The following is a 12,342-nucleotide window of genomic DNA, read 5'->3' on the forward strand; positions in this document are numbered from 1 at the left end:
GTTAGTAATTGCTTTTTCCTGTGCATTTCCAGTCCTTTAACTCTGTGTCTTTGTTCTCATATACTCTGCCCTGATGATGTTCACCTGGTCCTCATTACCCTGCTCCCCCTGCTGTGTGTAAATTCTTTCTTCGTCACATTATCCATGTCAGTTGCATCATCTCCTCCCCAGCACCTTGCATCATCATCTGCTGCTCTGGTTATGATTTACTTTTACATTTTGATATATTTCCCTTTGGTTTATTTCTTTCTTTTTATTGCCAAATGAATTTTTTCTTACCTGACTTTTTCCATACATGTTCTCTTTTGCTAGGTATAACAATTAATAGTTGTCAAGTGTTTTCATGCTGAAGCTAAAAAGCCAAAACAGCACACCAAAAAAATCTTGTTTCCTTAATATGTTTCATATGCATTGGATATTTATATCACAAGTTATGGAACTACCATATTCATGAATTAATCATTCATAATTTATTTTAGATGGTGTTTACATTTGACAGCATAATGGCTCATTCACAGTGAGCAATGGGCAACAAAAGCACAGAGAACATTAGAATTATGACAGCCGTTGTCTTCACTCTTAAAAAAAATGTGCATTAAACATGAACTCTCATTTTGTTACTGAAGAGTGAGCTTCAGTCCAAAGCCTAAATCATAGAACTCAGTGACATGGCCATCAGCTCCTGGCTTGTTACAGTGCTGACCTCCACTTGCTGACCAATGAGTAACACCTGTCAAATCAATGCTGGTCTTAAGCGACCCACCTGAAGAGACATTGCTTCTGTACTACAGTGAGCCTGCAATGAAGGGTGGTGGTGATCAGGAGCTACAGGCGCAAGCTAACAGTACTGGATGAAATATAAAGTCCAAAGCTCCAGAGGGGGTCGAGGCTTAGTGAGGAGATTGCATTCTTCCATCTTTGTCTTCCCCTCAGGTTCCAGCATCTGTGATATTGACCCACCACAGGCAGTGGAAGTAAGGAAATGGAGGGGAAGCACAAAAGCAGCGGCTTTGTTCTTCTTAAAGCGAAGATTCACGATTGCTATTGGTTTGCATCTGTATTCCAGTGTAATTCCTCAAAGGCACTTCCATTCAAGGACTCCTCTTTAAATCTCCATCATGTTTTTCTCTGTCTTGATGTTGATCTATGATGAGCTTTATGATCTCTGTCTTACACATATTCTGCTGTGTTCCTTTTTCTATTGCCTCTGATAGCAATAGGAGAGACAGGCAATCTAATGACTTTAATGCTGCAGATTCTGTAAATGCCAGAGGAGACCTGAACGGGGAGAATAGATGAATTCATAAAGTTTAAAGGCGACTGCACCTCACTCTGCGACAATGGCTCCCTGTAGAACATAGTATAGGAATAATATTGCACATCACGGTGAGCCTTGAATAATTGATAGTAACGTGGGGGGGGGAAACAGAGGGGGGAAATGCATCAAAGGGGAGCAAAAATGCTACAAAAGGATTTTTTGGCACCCAAACATCATCATGTTACATCCCTGAGGGCCTTCATTCAGCTTCAAATCCAATTTCCCAGAAAGTCTTAAGCTTTATGGGGCAAATGATCCAGCTGAGGTATTACTGTACAGCAAGACAAGGAGAGGATGAAATGAAACATTATCACAAGGTTACAACACTGCTGGGCCCTCTAACAGGCGAGCAGCCGTGATGTTGGGCATCAATCTAAAATACTGTGCAGTTTTTACGATAAAGTGAATTATGATTTTGATAATGGCCGGAGCAACTCTCGAGCTGTCTTTGCCTTGAAGGCCGGTTTCGACTAGTGTTGAACCACAGAAGGCCGGCAGAGTTATGAATGTATCACAGCAGCGCTATTATTTTCTATTCACAGAGACCCTGGCCGAGGCAAGACTACGATAAAGATGCAGAAAAAAAGCAGCGACACTGAAGACAAAGAAGACAAGTTTTTCAATGAAGGTATCCCTAACTCTTAGCACTGCATTTATTTCATCAATACATCCTTTTTCTATGCATTTTTCTATACTTTGTGTTTGGTGATTACAGAATTACAGCAAAACTCAATTTTTTTTAGCAACTTCTATGTCAATACCAAACACACAATGAAAAGTCTGATGTACCTTATTTAACTGCAGTCTGTTGAACTTGGTAACATGTTTCTATGTTACCACAAACACAGGTGCTGCAGTCTATTTTTAGTCAGACCATCCTTTGGCTCTAAATACTCACTTACCACATGAGCATTAACCCACAACTAAAAATATTCCAGAACAAATACACTTTTGACTCTTGTTTAAATAGCATTTTATTGTCAGACAAAACCAAACAAGTCCTCAATGTTTAAAAGGAACCCTATTTCATTGTTATTCTCCCTCTCTCCCTCTCAGTTCTTTCTCTAAAATAAGCCATTTTAGCTCTTTTCCTCCTTCCTTTAAGCCAGCTTTTTTCTAATTGGTTGTCAAGCATAAACCGAAGGCTGGAGACACAGGTGGGCGGAGCTTTTGTTAGCTCAGCCAGACCTGTGTGCCTGGGATGACCATATAGGGATAACTGTTGTGATTGACATTATGCATAATTAAACAGAAAAAACTGTGAGAAACTTTCAGGCTGACCTTTTAAAGTGTGATTGTCTGATAATGTGATTGTTTGCTGATCCATGGATGGATGGATGGATACTAATGCTGAATAAAACAAATCCCTGCTACCCTAAACCTTTCTCTTTAAAGTGTAAGCTGTCACAGGTACATATTCATACTGACCTAAGACATCCTGCAATCCCATATGGGTGTAATCTTCAGGTGTCCACATACTCTCGTCCACAGAGATTTTAATTTCCTCTGTCTGCCACCCCAAAGTCTTCTGAGATCTGGAGAAACTCTGATCTCAGCAGGAGGTCAGAGTTGGCCCACAACTTATCTGTGAAAGTCCTCTACCTGCCAAGCTCTGCAAAGAGAGAGAAATCCTCTGCTGTGACAAGTGTGCGCACACAAACACACACGAGCACACGCACACACATGCATGTGCATGCACACACACACAGAAAAAGAAAACTTTCATGCATTAACTCGTGCTTTCACTTTAACCCACAGTAAATAGTAAATACATAAACACTGAATCATGGTGTACTTATAAAACTAAAATGAATTCTTCCATTTACTGAATAAAAGCAAAACAACACCTCTCTATCTCTCTCTCACACACACACACACACATTCCCATTTACTCCTTAGGGGATGGCAGTGTATGGCAGTAAAGGACATTTGAAGAGCTGTTGCTGCTGTTGCTAAAGTGTTGTTCCTCCTTCCACTCTGATAATTAGGCTGATGGGAGTGTCACACACACTTAAGGCCCGGGTCTTCTTTGACAGGCAGGCAGGAGGGAGGGAAGGGCATGGGGTTGGAGGGGAGGGGAGGGAGAAATATGTCTGGCTCCTTTTTGTTGCTCATATGTCATCTTTAATTGTGAGATTGGTCGAGCTGAAGCTTTTCTTTGTATTCATATTGTGTGTCTGCATATTTCTACATACATGAGAATTAGGTCTCTCCAGGAGCTAGGTACACATTTAAGATTTAAGCTTCAGACTTTAAGGTAAACAGGTTATTGTTTGAAGAGACAGCTTTTATTTTATGTCTTACCATCTCTAGACTTTTTTGTTTGTTTTGTCTGCTTTACTTTTTCTTATAACTGTCCAAACACAGATGGCTGGATATCACACTGGGATCTTTCTAGCATGACAATAGTGAAGTCTGATTCAAAAACAGAACTCTGAAGCAGTTAGTCATCGCTGCTTAATGCCAGGTTTTGGTCAGTCCCTCAGAACAAAAACCAAGAGCCTCCGTTGTGTGCTGACATTCAACAATAACAAGGGAAGAAAACAGACAGTTATGGCCTGATTTCTATTCTGAGAGTTGCTTCAATTTATAGAAATTTAATGCAGGCACTGAGATGAGTTGTTTTGAGTAATGGCTGTAGTTGCCATTGAGCCTAGCTACACTTTTTTGACACAGTTAACTGCCATTGATTGAAACCTTTTTCATGACCACTCTCATATGGAAAAATGGGATAAAAGACTAATCTAAAATAAAAAAGGATTCTGAATTTTGAGGCATAGTCAGGCACTTCACAATTTCACATCACAAATTGATCATAAAACAGACGAATAATGTGAATAATACATGGAAATATATTTGAATGTAAAGGTGTTGAATAAAAAGGTTTTAACCCCACTTTGATATTGAAATCATGTTCAGGTTAGGATTAAGTAACATAAACGAATTGTTAAATCTTTCATTGAGGAGAAGCTTTGTTGTCTTCTGTTGGTTGCTGCAAGTTTGTGTGTGTGAATTTCTGAGTGAGGTTGGATTATGAATGATAAGACATAAGAAGATATAGACTAGATTACATGATCACATTGTAGGGTCTGCCCTGTGTGCTCGGGAAGGTGGCATTTAAAGGCTAGACTGTGTGTGCATTACATTTCTGAGTGTATGTGTTTATGTGGGTCTCTATAGCCTCACTTAAATAAATATAATGAGTATACAGCACTGTGCAAAAATCTTGAGCCACCCCTCATTTCTTTATATTTTGCTTACAAGGAGTCAGGCTGTTTTGTAATTTTTCAGAGTGGTATTGCACACTAGTGCTTGAGGCTTTTTGAAGGTTTGAAGTTCTTCTTTGAACATTGGCTGCTTTTCCCTCTTTTATATACCATCCTTTGAGCCTGACCCTTTTAAGAGGAATTTGCTGTTTTTATGTGTTTATTAAGCTGCTTAGCACTGAATTTTTAATCATTCAAGGAGAAAAGAAGGCACCTAACTCAAGTGTTGAACCAGCATTGTCTGCACATAATAGACAAATTCATAAAGAACCCATTTAAAATGTTATCTTTGGGCATTTAGTTGCTAGCAGCCTGTCACAATTTGTCACAATTTCTTTAGCTTCTACTGTTTACCAAAGCCTCACCAGAAATGGTCTCAGTGGAAGGGTGGCTTTCAAAAAGCTATTCTTAATTAAGGAAGGGAAACACGGAGAAAATGCTGAGGTGTGTCAATTTACAGAAGAACTGGACTGAAACTCATTAGCAACAGGTCTTAAGCAGTTAAAGTCACATTTGAAATTTTAGCTAGTGGTGTTTGGCATTTTGTCAAAACTGATGGAATTCGGAATGCAGAAAATTACTGTGTGATCCACCATCTGGAATGCAGCTGGTTTGCACCAGCTTTATTTGCATGACCAAAATATACTTTCAATGCAGTAATGGAATGAAAAATGGTAAACGGGCTGTATTTGTATAGCGCTTTACTAGTCCCTAAGGACCCCAAAGCGCTTTACACATCCAGTCATCCACCCATTCACACACTGGTGATGGCAAGCTACATTGTAGCCACAGCCACCCTGGGGCGCACTGACAGAGGCAAGGCTGCCGGACACTGGCGCCACCGGGCCCTCTGACCACCACCAGTAGGCAACGGGTGAAGTGTCTTGGACACAACGACCAAGACTGTCCAAGCCGGGGCTCGAACCGCCAACCTTCCGATTACAAGGTGAACTCCCAACTCTTGAGCCACGATCGCCCAAAACACACAACACAACACCATCAGTCATGGATTGGCCTCCCCTGAGCCCAAGACATCAACATAGACTAGAATTGAGAAGAATAAATTAGAATAGAATTGAATAAAATAGTCATCACATTTGCTTGTTTCACTAAATCAAGAGTTTTGTACATTAAAACTACATGTGTTACATGTGAGAAGGGGACCTTGCTCAAATGCTGAAAGGCTAAGGCAGAGGTTGTGGTTCAAATCCGTGTCTTCCCCCTGGTCTTTCTCCCAACTTACACTATTAACCCCAGAGTGTAGCAGGTTATACACTTGCTTGACAAGTGAAAAGTCACTGGTTTATTTCCAACGGGAGACAGAAATTTCCCTTTGCGATTGTGTCAGGAAGGACATCTGGAGTAAAACTGCCAAATCAAACATTCAGAGATACCGTGGCAACCCTTGTGACAAGTAAGCAACTAAAAGTAGACACAGACTTGTAAACCCCACCTCTACAGGCCATCTGTAACTTTCCTCAGGCTAAACTAGCCTTAATTTGGAACCTAACCTTTATGTAATTTCTTTCTGTTGAACTGCACCAACACAGTTTCATGTATCTACCTTTGATGAGGTCATAGCATTTCTTACATAAAGGAAGGTTTGTGGCTTTTGTCAACAACCAGGTCGCAATTTCTTTTTGAGGCCTTGGGAAATACAAAGCATGGAAATCTGGTTCCATACAAGAAAAGTGTTTGTTATAGTTAATATCTCCTGAATTTGGACACCTCACACCAAAAACTCTAGATAGGGAAATACACCAAATCCCTCATCATTAGTGTTTTTTGCTTAATTTTATGGTTTAATTTCGTTTTAGTTCACTATAACCACCTATTGTAGCAGAGGACCAGAGGTGTGCTATCACTGTAAGGCGATGAATGCAAAAATGCATCATTAATTTTTGTAACCAATTTTTAACCAATTAATTTTTAAAAATGTCGCAATTATGCAACAATCACGATAACTTAGATGAGCAAAATCGGAAAATAAAGACCTGCCCTGGGTGTAGCCTGTCTCTTGCCCTATGTCAGCTGGGATAGGATCCAACCCTTAATCCTTTGCTCAACCGGATAAGAGGAACAAAATTCAAGGATGGATAAAGACAGTAAATTAAATAAAAAGTTAAAAAAAATTACATTTATATTCCCCATCCAGCACATGTAGACACACACACCCACACACACACACACACACACACACACACACACACGCTTGTGCACCTCCTGCTGAGTCAGAAATGGAAGTTTAAATAAGAGTTGGGTCTGTTTGCTAAACTCTTTATCTGGGTGATCACAGGCTTTCTGTCAGGATGCAGCTCTGCTTTGCCCTGCACTGCTTTCCAAAGTGCACTTTTCAGGCTCCAGAGAAGAATATAATTAGTCATCTGATCTCCTCATCACCACCATCCCCGCCCACTGCAGATTACAGGTTTCATATCATTACCCCCTGATGAAAGACTGTTCAGCTAGCCTTCGCTCCCTGAGTCATCCTCAGGTTGTTGTTTCTTCTGTTTTCCTCTCCATTACTCTCACATATTTTTCCTCTTTCCTCCCTTTCCCTCTCTCTCTGCTCTCACTCTAATCATAAAAGGAGTCCAAAAATCAAAAGGATTAATTCAGCGTCATTGGTTTAAAGCAATTAACTGCTGTTCCAGCTAATCCCCAGAGTTATGTCTCAAATCCAGAAATTGGCCACTGGAGATGTGCAGCTCTGCCCACACTACATTGTTTTGCCTGGTGAATGAAGTTGAAAGACAAGTTGTTTCCTTTTTCTTTTTCTTTTTTTACATATACTTTGTGACAAAATAAGTAGTTTTTCAAGCTCTTTGATGAAAAAGAAGGATTTGTAAAACTTTGAATAATTAGGAAGTTTATCTTTGCATTTCAATGCCTCCCCCAGTAACTTTTTTTCATTTATTTATTTAATTTTTTTAGCTGTGCAGACTTAATCCATCACATTCATTTGGGGTAATTAAAATAAGAACTCTATTTGTTCAATCTAAAGCCAACCAGTTTGCAAAAATTACTGGCTATTACAATTTTAGCTGCAGGTTTTTATAGCTATTCCTCATGAGGAATTGTGTTGTACATTTTAATAAGAGCCAAATATCCCACATTTTCCACGCTGTGATTAATTTTGTCACAGCTCATACAGAAGTTGAATCATCCAGGCCGGTATTTAACATTTTAATGAGTGCTTTATACTCTGGGAGATTTATTGTAGCATCACTGCATATGGCATCTATGAATAGACTAGTGCTGGATGCTGATTCAAAGGGATTACATATTAGAGAAAAAGTTTTATTTTGACGGTGTAGTAACCAAATGTGAACACCAGGGGGCGCTATGAGCTTGTGAATGAAAGCCACCTACAGCCACAGTAAAGCCATTGCGATGACATGAATTGCACAGTCTGATTTAGCATAATCAGACATAAGTGCATTTATGTTACTTAAATGTCTGCAACCAATTATATTTCAGATCTTGTTTTTCAGAATAGGCTATAAATCAGGTCTGAAATGACTTGATGCAACCCTGTTTGTTTTTGTGCAAACCCTTGTAAACACAAACAAGTACAACGTTAGAGCCAGGGAGAGTTACAGATCTAAAACAAAACACACTGATGTAATAGCTGACAAGAGATTGACACAAATAGGCACCTGGTGAAATAACTTTTATTTATATCTTCGTACAGTGTCCCATGAAAATGAGAAATAAAAACAGAAACATTTCCCTTGCACAGAGCCCTCTGTCTCTGTCTATCTATTCCACTGTGTTTTAGTAGCTTGAGTAGCAACACTGTCAAAACTGATAAACGTGGCATAAAAATAATGACCCTCTATTATCAGCCTATTGCCATAAATCCTTAAATTACGCCCTTGACTGCTGTTGATTCTTGTTACTAACAGTAGCAAAGGCTTTATTTTGTACATCAACACCAGCGAGTTGTAAAGAGGACAAAAGTCCAAGGCACGGTGGCCTGGGCAAGACACCCATGACTTTGTAATGAATGTGTGAAGTAAAGAAGTGCTGAGAAAACAAAGCTACAGTGGCAGTTCAGTATGTACTCTTCTCATGTGCTCCTAGGAGATATCCCTTCAGCTTGTGATTTTCTTTGTAATTCCCTTTATCTCCACTCCTTCAAGCCTTTTTACAGTTTTAAAGGCACTAATCTGAAAGGCTATGCTCTGACTCCCCAGAGGAGTGAATGCTCTTTTATAAAAGACTGTTTGATATGATGATAAATGGTTCCCAGGGATGTGGAGGGGACCTGAAAATAAGGCTATCAAAGATGGACTCCAATATAGACACAGAGCACTGCCTATAATAAGCCTATAATTTCAAACAGAAAAAAAACAAACAAAACCACCATAATGGTGAATATCATGGCAGTGTTGGGTTGAGACTGTGTTCCCTGCACCACCATCCATCTACTCTAGAGCTGATTACTTTCTTGCCTTTAAGAGAGAGAGGCTTAAAATCCAGATATGTGATATGGGATCAATTGATCATTCAGATCCGTTATCTATCCCCCGGGCAAGCAGGTCTGGCTCGGATCTGGTATCAAGCCGGCACTGCTGGCTCACTTCTGGCATGATAAGATGTATGTCATCCAGATATGGGCCAGGCCTGACATAGATGGCACCGTCTATGTGATGGCATGCCACATCTGGCTCGATTGTGGTTTGGTTCATGTGGCCCAGGCTCATAGAAAACAGGCCTGGCCCGGATTTGGCATCAAGCTGGCACTTCTGAATGACTGGTGTCATGGTAGAGTGTATGTCAACCAGATGTGGGCCAGGTCTGGCAATGAAGACCCAAATGCCATGTTGCAATGCTATACTGCTATGGTAGCCAACGTTTGAAATGCAGGTTTGACAGGTTTGTGAGTGTACACCTTATCCAAAACTTAGTGAGGGTCTACTCATCTTTGCCAGTGGGTGGCTGTAGCTCAGGCAGTAGAGCAAAAAAAGAAAGAAAAAAAAGAAAAACGCTATATAAGAAGTCCATTCACTGCCTCAACAGAGTTTTGTCATGTTACTTTTGCACTATTATGCACATGCACATTGTTATTACATGGCTTAATTAAGGTACACATTAGGCTGTCATCTGGGGCCAGAGCTGAAACTGTTCTGGGCCAGCAAAGGACCACCAGTGTGTCTGCAACTGGCCTTGTGCTGGCCCATGTGTGGGCCATCGTTGGCAAACCAGATTTGGGCAACCAAAGGGCCGTCATTCTTTGCTGTATGTGGGCCATGTGTAAGCACATTGTGTGGGCCAGATCTGGGCCATACCAATTTTGCTATGTGGGATATAGTTGACAATTTGCATTACCAGAATTCCAGATTTTACTTCATGGAAACTGAACTTGAATATCCTGAATAACCCCTGGTGAAAAGGTGAATGGCAACTGAAATAGGAACCTATTTCAAAGAACAAAATTGGAGAAGTACCACCTCCCGTGGTTTAAAATTATTGTCCAATCGGCTGAATTAATGATAGGGAAGAAAAAAAAGAAAAAAAGAAGAAGAAAAAACAAAAAAGGACTGATTAACACAAAACAACAGCAGTTAAAAACTATAAAATGAGATCAACAAGATATACACAGAAGAAATAATTTCTGAAACAGGAAAAATGCAAGGTGATAAATAAAGCTGTGAAATTACTAGCATATAAATTGAGTCGACAACAAGCATACAATGTTACAATGTGATTGTCTTGAACCAGGATACGCCAATATTTAAAGTAGATGACATCCAATAAAGTTCTGACATGCACTACAAAGATCTTTACTCACAGCTGCGATTAGATAAAGCCAAAATGAGTGGTACCTAAGCTATCTGAACCTACCAAGTATCAATAAGCCCAAAATAAAACTTTGAGTGTCCTTTGAGTGCCCGATTGCATAACCCTCTTCCCCCCATAGAGAGAGGCCTTAATCTCTATTATACCAAAAGAACATAAAGATAAACTGAAGTGTAAACAATATCAATCAGTAACCTACAGGATTTACCAAGGACAGACCTAAGTATGCATAGGAAGAGCACTACACATTATCTGGCACATACACCAAAATAAGACAAAACCTATACTAATGGGACCAAAGAGAGGGTCTTTGACTCAGTTAAGTGATCCTTCTGTTACAGAGTACCACTTAAAATGGATTTCATAAGATGTTTATTAAAGTTACCCAAGTGAAACCAGCAGCAAGAATTAAAATTGATGGTAGCCTCTCAAAATCTTTTTAGTACAAGCAAGGCTGCCCTTGTTTCCCATATCTGTTTATTCTGTTTACAGGTCTCTTTCGCCAATTCATAATAGAGAATGGTGAGATTAAGGGTATAAGAATATTGACAGGGTAGCATAAATTATCATTATTTGCAGATGATGCATTAATCTTTATGACTCATTGATTAACAGCTGAAGAGTAAATGAAATCCTAAAGACGAGGCTGGGCAAAGGGGGGAAATTACGTATTTATAGAATGCATTCCACACACACAATGGTTGCGCTCACAGATGTCAGGTTTATTTTGGTGTTTATACAACAACCCACAGTCTGGTCAGCACTGGTCTCAGCTTTTCCTCCTCTCTCCTCTCTCGCCTCACTAAAAGGTGAAAAAGACCATCATCGGTCCAAACCACCAGCTGTGTTCTCACCTGCCTCCCCGACACCGCCCCCTTGAGCCAGGGACCACATCTCCGCCAAAGTATTGAATGTATTTCTATCAACATACAAACAAGAGAGCAGATATAAAATAATATCCACGCTTTAAAGGGCTTCCAAGAGTCCCAAGAAATAAACACCCAACATATTAAAGACAAATGGGAAAGTGAAGCCAAAATAATACTATAATCATCAACCTATAGTACTATCCTCAGGAGGATGGACAAACCTTTGATTATCACAAAGGAAAAGTACCCTTTCACATGCCTGGAGGAAAACCTTGGGTGCAAAAATGTCAAGGTTTTTTGTATTACTCCTGAAATGAAAAACCATCGAGGTGTAAGAACAAACTCTTGGGGGGTATGTGGATCATCAGTAGCTAAACATTGAGAGAGTTTAAAATCGTAACTTAAGTTAACTAAATGTTAACATAAAAACGTAAAAGTATGTGAATGTTATTATATAAATGTGATTTTAAGTCTATATAAATTAAAAAGCATAGAAAACATGCGCATAAATGGACATGGAATTACACAGCAAATATAGCTTCAAATTCACATAAAAATATATTAAGAAAACATAATAATCAGAACACGTACTTATCTGATGGTTTTGTCTGTTCATATTTATATTTAAAAATACAAATGCTATAAAAAAAATGCTATTAGGACCAATCTTTCAATGGAACTAAGCCCTACTTAGCCAACTTACCAAGTTTTAGTATTTTCTAAGAAATGAATGTGATATCATGTAGTTATTAGTTTCAGTTTTACACACCATTAAACCTTTACCCCAATTGACCAATCCCTATTTTAGCAGGTCTTACTTGTTGTAACCGTCACTTTTTCCAGTTTTTCAACACCTTAGTCCAAACGTCATTCTTCACTTTAGATGTGGCAGGTCAAACCGGCTCGCCCATAATGAACTGCTTTTGTGAAAACAATAGCAACAATAATTACCAGTAGCAAAAATTATGCAATCTTTTGTTACCTTTGTCAAGGAAATTATCTGATTAGGTTTGTCTGCATGTTAGTAGGATTAGTCAGAATGCTTATATGGATTTGCATGAAAATGTAATCCTATGTTACAAAT

This window comes from Perissodus microlepis, chromosome 12 (assembly GCF_051167445.1).
Source record: "Perissodus microlepis isolate ML-2025 ecotype Zambia chromosome 12, ASM5116744v1, whole genome shotgun sequence".
Lineage (NCBI taxonomy): Eukaryota > Metazoa > Chordata > Actinopteri > Cichliformes > Cichlidae > Perissodus > Perissodus microlepis.